This window comes from Protopterus annectens, chromosome 11.part0, assembly GCF_019279795.1.
Source record: "Protopterus annectens isolate FY-2018-M chromosome 11.part0, PAN1.0, whole genome shotgun sequence".
Taxonomy (NCBI): Eukaryota; Metazoa; Chordata; order Ceratodontiformes; family Protopteridae; genus Protopterus; species Protopterus annectens.
In genome coordinates this window covers 984,152,998-984,170,859 of record NC_056745.1, presented here as the reverse complement: position 1 = coordinate 984,170,859, position 17,862 = coordinate 984,152,998, and the positions used below count along the sequence as shown (strand labels likewise).

The 17,862-nt window shown below is 37.9% G+C and overlaps 1 protein-coding gene across 2 annotated transcripts in view; it reads right to left on the bottom strand.

Annotated features, from left to right (window-relative positions):
* Positions 1-17,862, bottom strand: part of PCLO (piccolo presynaptic cytomatrix protein) — a 2,606,742-nt gene that overhangs the window by 706,916 nt on the left and 1,881,964 nt on the right. The window lies entirely within an intron of this gene.

The following is a 17,862-nucleotide window of genomic DNA, read 5'->3' as shown; positions in this document are numbered from 1 at the left end:
ACATGAAAATTGCTATTGCAGAGCACTTTAATTGTGATTTAAGGGGAAAATGTAAAAATAAAGGGAAAGGCAAAAAACACAGGAGGTGATCAAATGTGATTAAGTAATTGTGTGGAACAAAAGTCAATGGGCTTTTAAATCTTGTTGATATGAAATTAATTATTCTATATTATTGGAAGGCTTGGGGCTAGCAGATGGTGATTCAGTTGTGATGGGTTTTTTGCACCATTTAGCAATATTGATGGAGGTGATGTCAGAAAGGGAGTATATTAAAATAGGAAAGGGAATGAAAAGAATAAATGAGGAATTATGGGATGTAATTGGTTAGTGGGAAGCATTACAGTTGTGGAAGGATCAAATAACCATGAATGACTTCTACAAGAACTGGTCTGAATGGTGGACTGAATTTAAAAAGAAGTATAAGAAGTCCTTTCTTCAGTGGCAGAATGATGTAAGAAAGGAAAATAAAGTGAAATATGGCAAAATGTATAGAACTCTATTAGAGAATTCAGAGACTAATACAAGAGAGTATTATGATATTCAAAAGAAGTCTTTAAAAATTAAGGTATTACTGTTTAGGCAGGCATATTATTTACAACGGAGAAGGGAGGAGGTATCTACATGTTGGGTAAAATAGTAAAAGAGGTGTGACGCCCCTGCAATGGCCCAGTAATCAAGGAGCCTCAATTCTCACCACTAACACTAGTGTGGGATGTGCACATTTGGAGGATGACAAGTACACACACAGTAAAGTACAATTTCCCTTAAGAGCACAGATCACATTCAGTCTGGGGTTGATTTCTCCCTCTCTCTCCAGATCCCCAATAAGACTCCCCACTACTACAGCTATAGGGTTAAGATCTCAGCAGAGTGGTCAAGCAAAAACCACCAGCACCCTCTCTGTCCAACCAGTGCTTTGTGTCCCTGCCCAAGTAGCTCACACACACACACACACACACACACACACACACACACACACACACACACACACACACACACACACACACACACACACACAATCACACTTTGAGATTTGATTTATATGCAAACACACAAACACTCCTGGGGAAGGTTGGCACAGGTTTACTAGCTATGCCACCTTCTGTCCAGACTATAAGGTAGTAATCATGGCCACAAACCACCCTTATCAGCTACTATAAGGCCCTTACAAAGGGTGAACAATTCTACTGTGTAATGTTAATATTATCCAAATGGTGTGTCCAAGACTAAGGCTATTTAGGAGTGGCCTATACAGTGTCATCAAATACATATGTAAGTACTCTAAGAGCTTAAATGTCTCTAAACAAACCAGCCACAATTAAAAGGTTTAAATATATTTAATAATAAACAATAAAACCACAAGGCAAAACTCAATAACTCAACACAGTGACAGCAAAGTTCAGAATCACCGGATATATTTTAAAACAACATTGCAGGACAGTCTCAAATAAATACAGAAAACATCTAAACTAATCTTACTATATTAGTTCACCACATGAAGAAAAGGGCTAAACAAGGAATGTCACTGGAAATGTTTCCTTTAACAGAATAATGGGTTTAATATATTTAATTGAATAATTACTTTCAAATTGCAGTATTTAAGGGTGAGAGTAGAGAGAACAAGTATACTCTGTAAAGGTTGAAGAGCCGAGGCGCTAGAGGAGTCATATAGGTGTGTTGCTTGGAGTCGGTAAAACAGAATTTTACGGTGTGATGCTGTGTTTGCTTTGAAAACTTCGGAAAGACATTTTTTTGTGTGTACCAGCAATTTTAAAGCAGTCGTTTATGGTGCAGAGACTGTGACTATATTGGACATTTGTTTTTTATTAAACGGCTGGAAAGGTAATCACTGGCTATTCTTTTTGTGGTGAACTACTTTCTTTTTTAGTTCTGGTGGCGAAGTAATCTTACTATATTCTTATCTATCTCTAAGAGAAACACTATACCTAAAACTTACTTACAGAGCCAAGCAAATGCAAATGCTGAATGGATGTTTACAGTCCAAAACAGTGTAAGAAACTTCTCTGTGTGGAAGATTTTCAGTCCATATATCTCTATTCACTGTATATTAATCAGATCAGACACAAATAGTAGAAGTAGTGAACTTAAACTCGTCGTAAGTAAAAAAAATAATAATATTAGTTTCCTCACAAGCTTTCTAAATATATATGTACTTTTTATCAGGCAAGGGAGTGGTTTATTGTGCTATAAAACAAAGTGTTATTGGTACACATGTTAAATTCACATCCCTTCCCCAATCAGTGTAACATTTGAGCTGGTCCTGCCCTACTTAGTAACTGTCATAATAATATAACTCTTATGTACTTTAAATACAATTTATAACGATGTGGCACCTCTTATTTAACCAGATTATTAAGTAGATTATTAAGTCTGTGATTTTATCCAAGACAGTATTCTACATGGCTGGAAATATATCAACCTTAGTCCATCTGGCAATCAAAATATATACATATATATAGATGGAACTATTTTTGAGAAAGCTGAACAACTTAGAGAATGATTTTCTAGTGAGAGGATATGAAAGTCAGATGTTAAAAAACATCTTGGAACCCATTATAGAACTGAAAAGGACTGAAGCACCTTCACTCAACCTCCCCAACAGGAGAATGTTGCAAAATTACACAGAGAATAACAAATGCAAAAATAGCTGCATCCTGGCATACACTTTGGATTATCACAGTATCAAAAATGTTACTGAAGAAAACTGGGACATTGTCACAGGAAACCCTTTTCTGATTAACATCATAGGTGAAGCCCTATCCTTTGTTTATAGGCAGGCCAGGAACATTAGATGTTTTGCTGAATTTAAACCCAGACCATATCAGAGAAACACTAAAATATGTGAAACTAATTGTACATTTTGTATATTTATACAGAAAGGTGATAGTTTTTATTGCCCTTATTTAAAGAAAATCATTAAGACCAGTGCAGGGGGTGACTGTAACACTACAAAAGTAATTTACAGGGCACAGTGCAATGAATGTGATGCATTCTATATGGCAAGACTGTAAATAATCTCAAGCGTAGGATTTCATGTCATCTGTCAGAAATCCCCTCTGGATATAAAAATAATACACTAGCCAAACATCTTTCTCTTCATAAAAGACACACAGGTTTTATGTTCTAGATCCTGGATCGCATAGACATGGGCGATCTTGAAAGAGACATCCTGAATATTCTGGAGAAACATGAACTCATGTGGCAATTAAAGCTGAACTCTTTTAAGAAGCCTGGACTAAACTACTACTGTTCAACTAAAAGTGCACTGCAACTTAGAAAATTGCCACATTGTTTACATGACTAATTTTATTTTAGTTTATTCTACCAGTTGGTTTTAAATACCATTTTAAATCAGTTGTAATTTAAGTGTATATTTTGTTTCCATCACCATAATTTTTTCTTATTATTTTTTCTTTTTCTGGTTCTCTTTTTTCCACTTTATTCAAATTGATGTGTAATAACAATACTTACTAATTATACAATTATAGATTTTTTTTTATAGCTAGTTTTTAGGGTTCTTGTACTCAAACCTGAAGAAGTCTAGAAGGACGAAAGCAATCTTTGTTAACAATAGGTTATGCAACTAGAATATGATTTTTACAATTGATTTCTTACATGCAAAGTGTATATGTATATATTTATATATATTTTTTGATTGCCAAATGGACTAAGGTTAATATAATTCCAGCCATGTAGTATACTGTCTTGGATAAGATCACAGACTTAATAATCTGGTTAAATAAGAGGTACTACATCATTATAAATTTTATTTAACGTACATAAAGGTTATATTATTATGACAGCTACTAAGTAGGGCAGGACCAGCTCGAATGTCACACTGATGGGGGAAGGGATATGAATTTAACATGTGCACCAATAACACTTTGCTTTACAGCACAATAAACCACTCCCTTGCCTGATAAAAAGTATACACATATATATATATGTATGGTTCCCTATCAGAAGCCTGAAACACTATAAGCCTGAAAATCAAAATCCTGAAACCAAAAGCCTGAAAATTCAAAATCCCGAAAACCCAAAATACTGAAACTCAAAATCCTGAAAACACAAAATGGACATACTGACGTCATTGTGGCTTTGCTATTGTTAGCCCTGTGGTGTTAGGTCATGCGTTGGGTTCAGGTAAGTGTCTTGATTGGTTTTATGTTAGGGTTAGGGGCAGTTTAAGTGAGTTAGGGTTAGAGCAGGTTAGGCATGTATGCAATAGTGACAAATATTGGGGTTAGGGCGGTTTAAGTGAGTTAGGGTTAGGCGGGTCAGGTGAGTGTGCGATAGTGACGGACCTTAGGGTTAGGGTTAGGCTCAGGGTCAGTTGGTAGATATTAGTGTCTTTATAGTGACATATTAGCATTATTTGTGTTTTCAGGATTTTGAGTTTCAGTATTTTGGGTTTTCGGGATTTTGAATTTTCAGGCTTTTGGTTTCAGGATTTTGATTTTCAGGCTTATAGTGTTTCAGGCTTCTGATAGGGAACTATATATATATATATATATATATATATATATATATATATATATATATTTAGAAAGCATGTGAGGAAACTATTACTCTAATTTTGTTTTACTTGGATCGCTTGTCTGTGTACTTAATGAAGGATTTTTGACTGGAAACAGGCTGCCTGCCTTGCTAGGATTACTTTCGAATACTTAGTAATTCTGTACAATTATATATTTTTTATTATTATTTTTTTTTACTTAAGACAAGTTTAAGTTCGCTACTTCTACTACTTTTGTCTGATCTGATTAATATACAGTGATTAACTAGAGATATATGAACTGAAAATCTTCCTCACAGAGAAGTTTCTTAAACTGTTTTGTTTTTGGTCCCACAACACTTGTTTAGTGGGTTGTTTTGAGACTAAGGGGATACCACAGAGATTACTTTTTTTTTTTTTGATGTTTACGGTCCAAAGACAAGATACAAAACACAGACTCACTCTCTGATATAGTTCTTAAATTACTAGAAAACATCTCTGCTGGATTATCTCAGATTACATCATTCTTTGTCACCTCTGTGTCAAAAATATTTTTATTTATTTATTTTATTTTATTTTACATTTGTTGACCAGGAAAGTCCAACTGGAACGAGGTCCATTTACAGCGGAGGCCCAGGGAGAAAAGCTCCACATCAGTTAAACAATAATTGCAAAATGAAGAACAACAAAATGGTGTACGGAGTGGAAAAAATGCACCAAGAAAAAACAGAATCACCAGTCCAAGTACCCAAGAACCAGACTCGGTAGTATCATATGAAAATATTTAATTCCACAACGAGAAAGACTCAGTAGTAACACAGTCAGTCAAGTGCTTTTGTCATCCAAGATTTCTTCAGAACTGTGTAATACATCTACACACCTTAAATAAGCAGTCCCCCCCCCACTTAACACACTAATTCAACTTTAAAAACATACACCCTAAAAAATCATTCTAAAACAGCAATAAATAGTACATAAATAAAATGTTGAACTATTACAAAGTGTTTGACAAGTATGGTATATAATAACATCAATACTATAACTTAGTAGCCCTATGTTTCAACTCTGGCTTGATACAAATGTGGTCATTAATACCAGGGGCTACAGTGGCATTCAAATGAATTTGCCATTGCATTTCATCCCTGCCCAATTTGTTGGTCCAGTCACCCCCTCTAATGTCCATACCTACCACCTCCAAAATACCAAACTGGAAAAAGTGGTCAAGATTGAGGTTAATATGCCGGAATAGTGCATTATTGTTGTCCCTTTTCCTAATGCTATACAGGTGTTCATAAATTCTTCTCCAAAACCTCCTTTCCGTTTTACCTGTATAGAAATTGTGACAACCCTGGCATACAGCAATATAGACAACACTGTTGGTGTTACAAGTTCCTGTGGCCAACCTAACTTCAAAGTCATTGGAACCTAAGCAAACAGTAGGGAATGAGATAATATATTTACAATACTCGCATGCCCCACACTTGGTAGTTCTCTTAATATTCTTAATCTTACTCTCAATAGGATGTTCTAACAAGTTTTTCAAATTCCTGCTGGTCTTATAGGAAAAAATGGGTACCTCGCCTAAAACAGCCATCAGTTATTGGTTCACTATGAATAAAAGCCAAGTTTTCTTTATAATCACTCAAATGAGGTTTGAAGTGTCCCCAAACGTCAGAACCATAGAATAAGAGAAGTCATTATTTTGTTGGTGAGTGACTTCAATTTCCTTATTCTGGCTAACCCCAAGTAGAGGTTTGTACCTATTACCCCATTCACTTGTGACTTGCTCGCTAATGGTAACCACAGAATCTGATGGGTACCTCCTGGCTACAAACATTTTGATCAGTTTGTCCGTTTCCAGCTTAACTGTGTCAAAGTCAGAGCACATTCTGGCTATACGCACCATCTGACCTTTCACTATATTCCTTTTCACAAAGTGGGGGTGACAACTCCGGAACTTTAGTAATTTGAGAAAGTGGGTTTTCGATAAACACTAGCCCGAAAACACTTCTTATTCGAGTCCTTCCAAATACACACATCCAGGTAGTTAATCCTAGAGGTACCACTGTTACCAGTAAATTTAAAATAATCACAAAGATTGTTAAGAAAATCTAAGAGGTTGGTATGTTGGTCCCCTACTTTCCAAAGAATGAAAAGATCATCCAAGAATCTTAAATACACCACCCAAGAGTATTTAAATGGACTTTTAAAAATGAACTCACTTTCCCAACGGTACATGACTAAGTTTGCAAACAAAGGTGCACAGCTATTACCCGTTGTTATACCATTTGTCTGGCGGAAAACCTCCCCACCAAAACTAAGAAAATTGTTCAACAAAATAATCTCCATTAACACCATAATAAAACTGACCATGGTGTTCCCCAAATTAGTTTTCTCAACTAGTACCTCATGAAAGTATTCCAAGCCTGACTCGTGCGGTATAGAAGTGAATAAGTCCACAGCATCAACTGTGGAAAAGTTAACCTCCTCACTATAATGTTCTTCCTTTATCCGACCCAAAAAATCCCAAGAGTCTACTAACATATGGTCAATATGGGTTAAGGATTTCCTCACCACCCGGTCAACAAAAACCCCTAATGAGTAGGAAATACTGTTTTGGCAGGAGATTATAAGTCTGTATGGACGATCATGGAAACAGTTGATCTGCAGTGGCTACCCCTATTGGGAGCAGCCAAAAGAAGAAGAAGATGGGGGATCATAAATATTTTTAGGGTCTTCGGAATACTGAAGGCCACTGGATTTGTTGGATGTTCATTATACAAAAAATGGTAGGTTTCTTCGTTAATAACTCCCTGAAGTAGAGAGTCTTCCAGTGTCATTTTAATTTTCCTGTAAGCGATGTTTATTTCATTTCTAGAAACACACTGGTATTTATTCTCGTCCTGTAACATACCAAATATTTTGTTGTTATAATCTTCAGTGTTAACAATAGTCATCCCCCCACCTTTATCCAGTTTCATAAGTCTCAAAGTAGACTTACGTCTTAGTTCTTCTAACAGTTCTGTTTCTTTTCTAGTCAAGTTGAACTGTTTATATTTGTGTTGTTTCAACATTTGATATATCTCCTGGGCGCATATCTTGTCAAATGTCCCTATAAGGGGGTGTAGAGGTAGGTTATAACAGCTCTTGTTTTTTAATCTTTTATTTTCATTATATGAAGGGGTGTCCCTAAACAGATATTTCAAGTTCATCTTTCTAGTGAAAATTTTAAATTCAGTTAAAGCAGGACAAACATCCTCCCTCCTAGATGCTACAAATTTTATTCTCTTCATTAAAAGCGAAAAAAGGTCCTTACGTACTTCAACACCTGCATAGTTGAAAAAATTAAACCGCCAGTATGTGTGTAGGACTCCCCTGAATGAAGTAATAATCTCATCTGCTTCACTCACTGTTGTATTATCACAAGTAGGAATATCTAGTGGTAACTGTTCTTCCTCCATTGTTTCTGATTCCTGTAAGTGTTCACCCTTCCCCCTCCCTGTTGTCCTAAAAAAAATTATCATCATTCCTAAAATTGTTTTTATTTTGAAGTCTTTCAGACCTCCTTAGAGGGGGTATTCTTGGTCATATGTAGTATCCCTACCACCTTCCATTTGAGCAGAGTCTGGCCTAGTGTTATAGTTGTCAACCCTCTGGTTGCCTACATTGTCATCCCCCACTTCAGTGAAAGCTTTGGGCAAAGGGTAAGCTAAATTATTAGTGTATTAAAATTCGTCCCTCACCAACTTCCTCTTTTTCCTTTCTATGTTATTCCCCACATCATGTTCACCCTTGTCAAACACTCTATTCTATTTGCCCAAAAAATTATTAAAATTAACATCATTCAAAATAATTTCATTCATATTATCAATTTCAGCTAGTAACTCATCAATCTTTTTATTGTTAACCCTAACAATAAATTCCATTAGTTCAATACCATGGCGATCAAACATTTGTAACAGTTCTTCACATTGTCCCTTTTTTACTCCATTGGGAAATCTAAAGACACACAGTCCCTTAGGGACCCTGCGCTTAGCCACACACTCAGTTAAATACGCATTGTCAAACTGAAGGTTCCGAACTTTAGTTAACTTCTGTTCAAGTGTGACTAACCTTGCTTCCATGGTATCATTTTCATTATTACTACTACTCATTTTAAATAATCCAAAGTAATTTTTAATCCAGTCCTTAAAACGATCATTTGTCTGTGGAAGTCCATGAGTCCCACGTGAAGTGCTAGCCGTTTCAACTCCCTTGTGCTGCAACACCTGTTTCCACTGCCAAATGGCCTCGATTCACCATATGGTTAACAAGTGATGACACTCCACCCGTCTTCTTTTGCTGATGTCCTCCTGTTCCTTCAAACCTAGGAGTAGCTGGGTGTTGTAGTTTTAGAACTGCCTCTTGTAGCTCAGAAACCTTGTTCGTCAAGTTTAAAATAAGTTGCAAAATATTGTTGTCAGCCACCTCCACTCGCTGACCGCAAGGGAACAGCATAGACTCAAATTCTTTGGAAAGTAGGGGACCAACATACCAACTTCTTAGATTTTCTTAATAATCTTTGTGATTATTTTAAAATTTACTGGTAACAGTGGTAGCTCTAGGATTAACTACCTTGATGTGTGCATTTGGAAGGACTTGAATAAGAAGTGTTTTCGGTCTAGTGTTTACCAAAAACCCACTTTCTCAAATGACTATCTTGAGTTTCGGAGTTGTCACCCCTACTTTGTGAAAAGGAATATAGTGAAAGGTCAGATGGTGTGTATAGCCAGAATGTGCTCTGACTTTGACACAGTTACGCTGGAAATGGACAAACTGATCAAAATGTTTGTAGCCAGGGGGTACCCGTTGGATTCTGTGGTTACCATTAGCGAGCAATCACAAGTGAACGGGGTAATAGGTACAAACCTCTACTTGGGGTTAGCCAGAATAAGGAACTTGAAGTCACTCACCAACAAAATAATGACTTCTCTTATTCTATGGTTCTGACTTTTGGGGACACTTTGAACATCATTAGAGAGATTATAAAGAAAAATTGGGTTTTATTCAAAGTAAACCAAGAATTGATGGCTGTTTTAGGCGAGGTACTCATTTTCTCCTATAGGACCAACAGGAATTTGAAAAACTTGTTAGAACATCCTATTGAGAGTAAGAATAAGACTATAAAGGGAACTACCAAGTGTGGGGCATGTGAGTATTGTAAATACATTACCTCATTCCCTACTGTTTACTTAGGTTCCAATGACTTTGAAGTTATGTTGGCCACAGGAACTTGTACCACCAACGGTGTAGTCTATATTGCTGTATGCCAGGGTTGTCACAATTTCTATATAGGTAAAATAGAAAGGAGGTTTCGGAGAAGAATTTATGAACACCTATATAGTATTAGGAAAAGGGACAACAATAATGCACTATTCCGGCATATTAACCTCAATCCTGACCACTTTTTCCATTTTGGTATTTTGGAGGTGGTAGGTAAGGACATTAGAGGGGGTGACTGGACCAACAAATTGGACAGGGCTGAAATGCGATGGCAAATTAGTTTGAATGCCACTGTAGCCTCTGGTATTAATGACCACATTTGTATCAAGCCAGAGTTGAAACATAGGGCTACTAAGTTATAGTACTGGTGCTATTATATACCACACTTGTCAAACACTTTGTACTAGTTCAAAATTTTATTTATGTACTATATATTGCTGTTTTAGAATGATTTTTTATGTATGTTTTTAAAGTTTAATTAGTGTGTTAAGTGGGGGGGGTGGACTGCTTATTTAAGGTGCGTCAGTGATGCATTACACAGTTCTGACGAAGTCTTGGATGACGAAAGCGCTTGACTGACTGTGTTACTACCGAGTCTTTCTTGTTGTGGAATTAAATATTTTTATTTGATTCTACGGAGTCTGGTTCTTGGCTAGTTGGAGTGGTGATTCTGGTTCTTCATAATTGCAAAATGGTCATAAGACAAGCAAAAAAGAAAAAAATCACACAAGAAAGAATACATATTTACAATGAATTTGTTCCAAGCAAGCTTAAATTGCATATAGTTAGGCCCCAGATGGCAGTCAATTGAGGAGTTCAACACTGTAGCATGTAGACAGTAAGAAGAGTAGAGAGGAAGGTAAGAACGAATGGAAGAGAGAAGAAAAGTATTTATGTGATGCAAGGACAGAGCCAGGAATCCATAAGATGTGACTTGTGAGTTTTTGAACTGTGATATAGATGATGCAGAAGACACATTATGGGGGAGGTTATTCCATTTTCTAGCTATGGAATGAAAGAATAGAGTTCTGCCTGCAGTGTTGTTAGCGTTAGATATACAGAGGAGAGTTTTGTTGGTAGAACTGAGAGGACGATTTGCTGAATATTGGGTTAGTTGTTGGTTTAGAGCTGGAGTTTTGTGAGGATTCTTTAGAATGTTGTAGGTGAGAACTAGTTGGTGGTAACTAAGTAAATGAGGAAGTTCTAGCCACTGTAGTTCCTTTAGGGCGAGGCAATGATGGCTTCTAAAAGCCGAGTTACTGGCAAAATTTGCAATTTTATTGTAACATGACTAAAGTTTGTCTAGGTCCAATTTCCTGACGTGGGTTAGGATTGGTGATGCATACATAAGGGTAGACAAAAGGTGGGTTTGGGCTAGGGTGACCCGTGCTTGATCTGATAGGAAGTTTTTGTGTTTGTATAGAGTTCCCATTTTTTTATGTACTTTTTTGATGGTTTGAGAAATATGGACATCAAAGTGAAGATTTTTGTCTAGTTCTACACCAAGGAGCTTAGTATGTGGAGAGGGAGAAATTGCAGTGCCATTACTGGAGGTGATAGTGAAGGAAGGAGGAGTGGTTTGAGATTTATTGGAGGAAAATAGTAGTAGTTTGGTCTTGTTGGGGATTAGGATAAGTTGGATATCAGTGATCCATTTTTCTACGGAACTGAAGGATTCCTGGGTAAGTTGTTGTAAACTGGTTAGGGATTGGGCTGAGCAGATTAGTGTTGAATCATTTGCATACTGTATAAGTGATGCATGCTGGGTGGAGGTGTGTAGTTTGTTGGTAAAAATGGAGAATAGTAGTGGCCCCAATATTGAGCCTTGTGGAACACCTATGGTAGTTGGCAGCAGAGGTAATAGCACACCTTGCCATTTGACTGATTGTTTCTTGTCAGATAGTTTTTGAACCAGGCAGTAGTAGAGGGGGCAAAGGATAAAGAGTATAAAGTGTCTAAAAGTATGGTATGTGAGACCATGTCAAATGCTTTGGAGAGATCTAAGAATATAGCTGATACAAAATTGTTGCTGTTTCTAAGTTGGTTAACCTGATTAGTAAAAGAGAGAAGTGCTGTAGTTCTGCTATGGTTTGTGTGGAAGCCATGCTGTGTGATGGAGAGGAGAATATGTGAATTCAAGAAGTGCATCGCTTGAGTGTGAATACATTTCTCAAAAAGCTTAGATAGGGGGGATAGGATATCAATGGGGTGGTAGTTTGATAGGTCAGAGGAGTTGCCGCCGTTGTGAAGAGGGATGATATAGGAGACTTTCCATAGTTGAGGGATGTATGCTTCCTGTATGGAGCGGTTGATAAGAATTGAGACAGGGTAAGCTAAGGATTCTGCTGCTATTTTTAGGAAGTTAGCAGGTAAACCATCAGCTGCAAGAGTGGTAGGTTTCAGTTTTAAGAGTAGTTTTTTAATTATGGAGGTTGGTAAGGGTGAGTGTGTAAAGGAAAGTATATTATCGTGACTTGTGGTGGGGTGGATATAGAGTTATTCTTGGATAGTTGGGTAGATAATGACAGAATAGATTCTGTGAAGTGATGATTAAATTGAGAAGCTATGTCATCATTATTAGTTTTGGTGTTTGGATCTGGGTGGTAGTTTTGCCGGGTTTTAGTAGGGAATTGATAGCTTGCCAAAACATTTGGGGATTTTTGGAGTGTTTTTTTGGATACCTAGGAAGACGGTCTTTTTATCAAGTTTTGTTTGTTTTTTGGCCTGATTCCGAAGTTGTTGGTAGTTTTGTCTGTCTAGGCTAGTGTTATGCTTTTTCCAGATCTTCCTGGCTTTATCTCTGGACTTTAGTACGGCTTTTGTGCTCATAGTCAGCCAAGGGGCATACTTTACTTTAGCTCTAAGTTTTCTAATGGGAACAACTGTATTAAGGACATTTGTAAAAGTACTATTGAAGAAATCAACTGCCTGGTCTAATGCTAGAGTTTGTAATGGATGCCAGTTACATTGTTTTAGCATACTGTTAAGAATTTGTGGGTTTAGTTTGTGTTCATCCCTAACTTGCTTATAAAGTAAGGGTCTGGGTATGTTTACACGTTTCCGAAGGAGGAATGTGGGGAGGTGATCACTAAGCTCATCAGGTAGACAGCCCACTTGGTAATTTTGTTTGGGGAAATTTACTAAAGTCCAATTTCCTGTCAACTCTAGTGGGTTCTTGGATGATTTGTGAGAATCCAAATAAGTTAATATGGTTAGAGGGATTATTAGAGTTGCAGGATAGCCAGTCTAAATTTAGGTCACCTAATAGGATAGTTTCTGGAGGCAGGTTGCCTCTAGTCCATTGTAAGATTTCCTCGATTATGGGAGTTGTTTCCTGGAGGGATGTAACTACACAGAATGTTGATTCTCTTTTTGTTGTTTAGAGATAAAATGGAGCCTAATGTTTAGGCATTCAGACATTTGGGTAGAGGGGTTTGCAAAGACTGGAGGTTAAGTGTGTTTTTAAATAGAACTGCAACTCCGCCACCCTTCTTGGCACCTCTGTCTAGTCTTACGATGTTATACCCTGGGAGGAGAATTTCTTCATTTTGGGTGCTGGGTTTTAGCCAGGTCTCAGCAATGGTTAGTATATCGGGGGAGTAGTGGGCTATGAATGAGTGTAAGTCATGTAGTTTGTTAGATATACTTCTAGAGTTAAGGTTAATAATAAGTAGGTCTGATGTCTGTCTGTCTGAGAGTATGGTATTTCATGGACCTGGGTTGGGATGTATGTTCCCTGAGATTAGTAGGCATTTTCTGAGGAATAGTTTGAGTTTAATTGAATGTGCTAGTTCTGTATTATCTCTAGAAGATATTTGTCTAGTGAAAGGTAGTGTGGGGTGTGTTTTGTATATATGAAATATTGAGCTATCATTAAATAACGTGGAGAGGATGAAAACATTTGTATGAGTATGTGTATGTGTGAAAGTATGTGTTATGTGGAAGGCATTGTTTAATGGTGTGTTAGTGTGTATCGATGTGGTGTAGGCTGGAGTGGTGAGAGTTAGTAATAGGAGTATGCATTGCATGATTTGCCTAGGTAGAGCTTGGGTATTTAGAAGTATTGTGGTTGAAGAATTTGTCTCGGTGTGGTGGGGTGGATCCTAGGTACTTAGTTTGCTTATTGGGTGGGGAGTTTAGTTGGGGTGTGGTTAAGGTGGAGTTATTGGAGGTTGTTGATTGGTGCAGGGGCTGGTCAGGTGAGAAGGGGAGAGAACAAATGTAGTTGTAATGGGGTTGTGTGGGAATTGGGGGTAGGGTAGGGGAGTGGAGTGAGGCGAATGGAGCGGGTTCAGCCAGGCCGCAAGACTACATAAACAATGTGAATGTGCTGTCCTGGGCAGAAAAGTAGTAAGGAGAAAGTGAGTAAGGTGCAAGTAATCACTCTTTCCCTGATATATGTTTGTTTGTCCCTTTTATTTTTAAGCTTAAACTGCCTTTTTCTTTTAAGCTGTCCCACTTCATTTTTTAAATTTAAACAGCAGGGTTATTGGGAAACCTAGTGTGATTTTGCCAGTTCTGCGGGGTACCTGAGCAGTGCACTACAATACACTATTCAGCCTAAGTAAGATAAATACAGAAGTATTAACCTTGCCTCCTTAGTGTCAGGACTATATTAAAAAATATATTTAGTCTGCGAGAGGATTTTGTAGTTTACAACCAGCAGTCTCTTTGCATTCCAAGCCTTTCAAAGGGGGCGGGCTGAGTTGGGTTAGGGAGTTGAGTAGGTTTCCTAGGAAGGAAAAAGGAAGAAATATAAGTGCAGATTAGGACAGTGTAGCAAGCCTCTAAGCATACAAATGTTCAATGTACTACACGTCTAAAGAACAGTTAACACAGTAGGCAAACAATTCTGTAAGAAGAAAATAGCATTGGAGCCTTTAAGCACAGAGATGTTCAATGCACTACACTTCAATACACTTAACATCTAAATAACAGTTCACACAGTAGCCAAACATTTCTGTAACAAGAAATAGCACTGGGGCCTTTAAGCACACAAATGTTCAGTGCTCTACATTTCTAGTTATTATAGGATAATTAACAGTATATGTTCAGCTTCAGCCAGGCCGCGAAAGAAAAATACTTATCTCTCAGACATTTGCCTGGAACTGGAAGTCATAAAACAGGTAAATACTTTTACCTTTGAAACCTGTAATTATTTATGTTTCCAAACAATAGAAATAATTTCTAGCTGCAGACATTCTATCTTCTAGCTGAGATAAACACCATCGTAAACAATTCACTTATTTTCTTAGAGTTTGCAAGTTAACTGTTCTTTTCCAGTAGGTTACACTGTGGTTACATACTTGAAGCTCAGCACATAACATCCAGTTTTCTTACATTTGTAAGACAAGCATACAAATCATATTACTATTCACAAATAACATAGAATTATTTACAAAATTCCAGCTAGCTGGGCTGGCAGCCTTCACAACAGGGTATTCATGTAATGATGGAAACAAAAATTTGTAAAAGGAAAGTTAAAAAGAACACTAGAGCAAATTCTGAGTATTGTAATACAGCATATGGGAATTATGTATTAGACTAAAATGACTTAATGGAAAAGTTGTGGTATTGTATGAGGAAGTCGGGAGTGGCAGAGAAGTATGTAAGAGTGGTACAGGATATGTATGAGGGTAGTGTGATATTGATGAGGACTGTGGTGGGAGTGACAGATACATTTAAGGTGGAGGTGGGATTACATCAAGGATCAGCTCTGAGCCCTTTCTTATTTGCAGTGGTGATGGACAGGTTGACAGATGAGATCAGACAGGAGGCCTCGTGGACTATGATGTTTGCAGATGACATTGTGATCTGTAGTGAGAGTAGGGACCAGGTTGAGGAGACCATGGAGAGGTGGAGATATGTGTTAGAGAGGAGAGGAATGAAGGTCAGCAGGCCTAAAACAGAATATATGTGTGTAAATGAGAGGGAGGGTAGAGGAATGGTGAGGATGCAGGAAGTAGAGTTGGTAAAGGTGGATGAGTTTAAGTACTTGGGATCAACAATTCAGGGCAATGGTGAGTGGTGAAGAGATGTGAAGAAGAGAGTACAGGCAGGGTGGAATGGGTGGAGAAGAGTGTCAGCAATGATTTGTGACAGACGGGTACCAGTAAGAGTGAAAGGGAAGGTCTACAAGAGGGTAGTGAGACCAGCTATGTTATATGGGTTGGAGACGGTGGCATTGACAAAAAGGCAGGAGTCAGAGCTGGATGTGGTAGAGTTAAAGATGTTAACATTTGCACTGGGTGTGACTACGATGGACAGGATTAGGAATCAGTATATTAGAGGGTCAGCTCAGGTTGGACAGTTTGGAGACAAACCAAGACAGGCGTGATTGCGCTGGTTTGGACATGTGCTGAGGAGGGATGCTGGGTATATTGGGAAAAGGATGCTAAGGATGGAGCTGCCAGGTAAGAGGAAAAGAGGAAGGCCTAAGATAAGGTTTATGGATGTGGTGAGAGAGGACATGTACGTGGTTGGTGTGAAAGAGCAAGATGCAGAGGACTGGAAGAAATAGAAACAGATGATCTGCTGTGGCGACCTCTAATGGGAACAGCCGAAAGATGATGATGATGATGGATAATGTTAAAAAGAAATTACTATTAGTAAACTGGATGAAGTATATAGGAAAGTAAATGTTGATCCAGAAAAAGGCCCAGATGGTATAGGGTACTGAATACATATGGAGTTAATGGACTGGCAAAGAGAGTATATTAAAAATGTACTGATACAAAGGTATGGCATCCACATCCAAAGAGTTCATTATTCTACTATATTCAGCATTCATCAGACCTAGCATTAAGCACAATGCCCTGTTTGGTATGTACGTAACTAGGCACATCTAACAACTGGAACATCCACAGGAGTTCCTCACTTAAATACAGGGCATAAGTAACATGTCCTATCAAAGCCCTATCCCTGTATTATGTCTCCTACAGGCTGTTGAGGGGAGAGCTATACCTGGCATACAAGACATAGGTTCATAGGTGTGTACTAGGCTAATGGCCCTGGAGCCTTTACAAGTCTAGCCCATAGGATTACCCTGGCATTGTGCCACCTGACATTAGTTCCCAGTGCCTCTGTCAAGTAGAGCTATTGGAGTGATCCCTAGGGTGAATTTTTCATTTCCCATCCACTCATCAAGATTTCTCTTGAAGAGGGCCAGTGAGGTGCTCTGCTTGACAAGTATGGGAAGTCTATTCCATAGCATGGGTAGTCTCTGGGTTGTTGGACTCCATCCTGATGGGCATCTTGCATGTACACAAAACAAACAGCACCAGAATTACCTGATTTAAATACTTAAACCTTGCCTGTGATACAAATAGGACCTGCTAGAGAGACAGGTATGTATCCCAGTGATTACTCCTTAACTGGAACAGGCTCTCACTTAATGTGAATCAGAGTTCCTCCCTAACCCAATCCAGGTGAAGCTTGGATAGGGAACAGTAAACACATCCCTGGTTTGGCTCCTATGACTGAAATGGACATAGGGAGCCTGTAAATGTTTCATCTCCCAAGTCTTTGTTTATACTTATCAGAACTTGTCAGAGATTTGAGATGCATGCCTAGGCTTGAAAAGGCCTGTTAGCAAAGTACACATCTATAAATCTATGAATGAACGGTTGAAGGTAGGGTTTGTTTATGAAGAGTTATGTAGTGGGATATTAACGTTTATTTGAAGATGAGAAGAATGTCATAAATAATTGGAGACCCATTACACTAAATAACACAGCTTATAAAATTGTTATGAGAATAACAGAGGAGAAGGGAAGAAAAGATGAGGGATATTATATATGGTATAAAAGGGAAGGGATGTCAGGAATTGTTAATGCTTGTGAGAGAAATTATAGATGATATAAGTAAAAGGGAGATTGTGAAACTTATGATAGGTGATATTAGCAAGGCATTTGATGCTTTCTGGGATGGTATGGAGAAGTATGGGACAGGTAACAGAATTAGGAGTGTGTGTATCAAAGCATATCAGAGTAATAGAGTTAGAGTGCTAGTGAAAGGGTGACTGAGTGAAGAAAAATGCATTAAGTGTGGTATAAAACAAGGATGTCCCATGAGTGGAATATCGT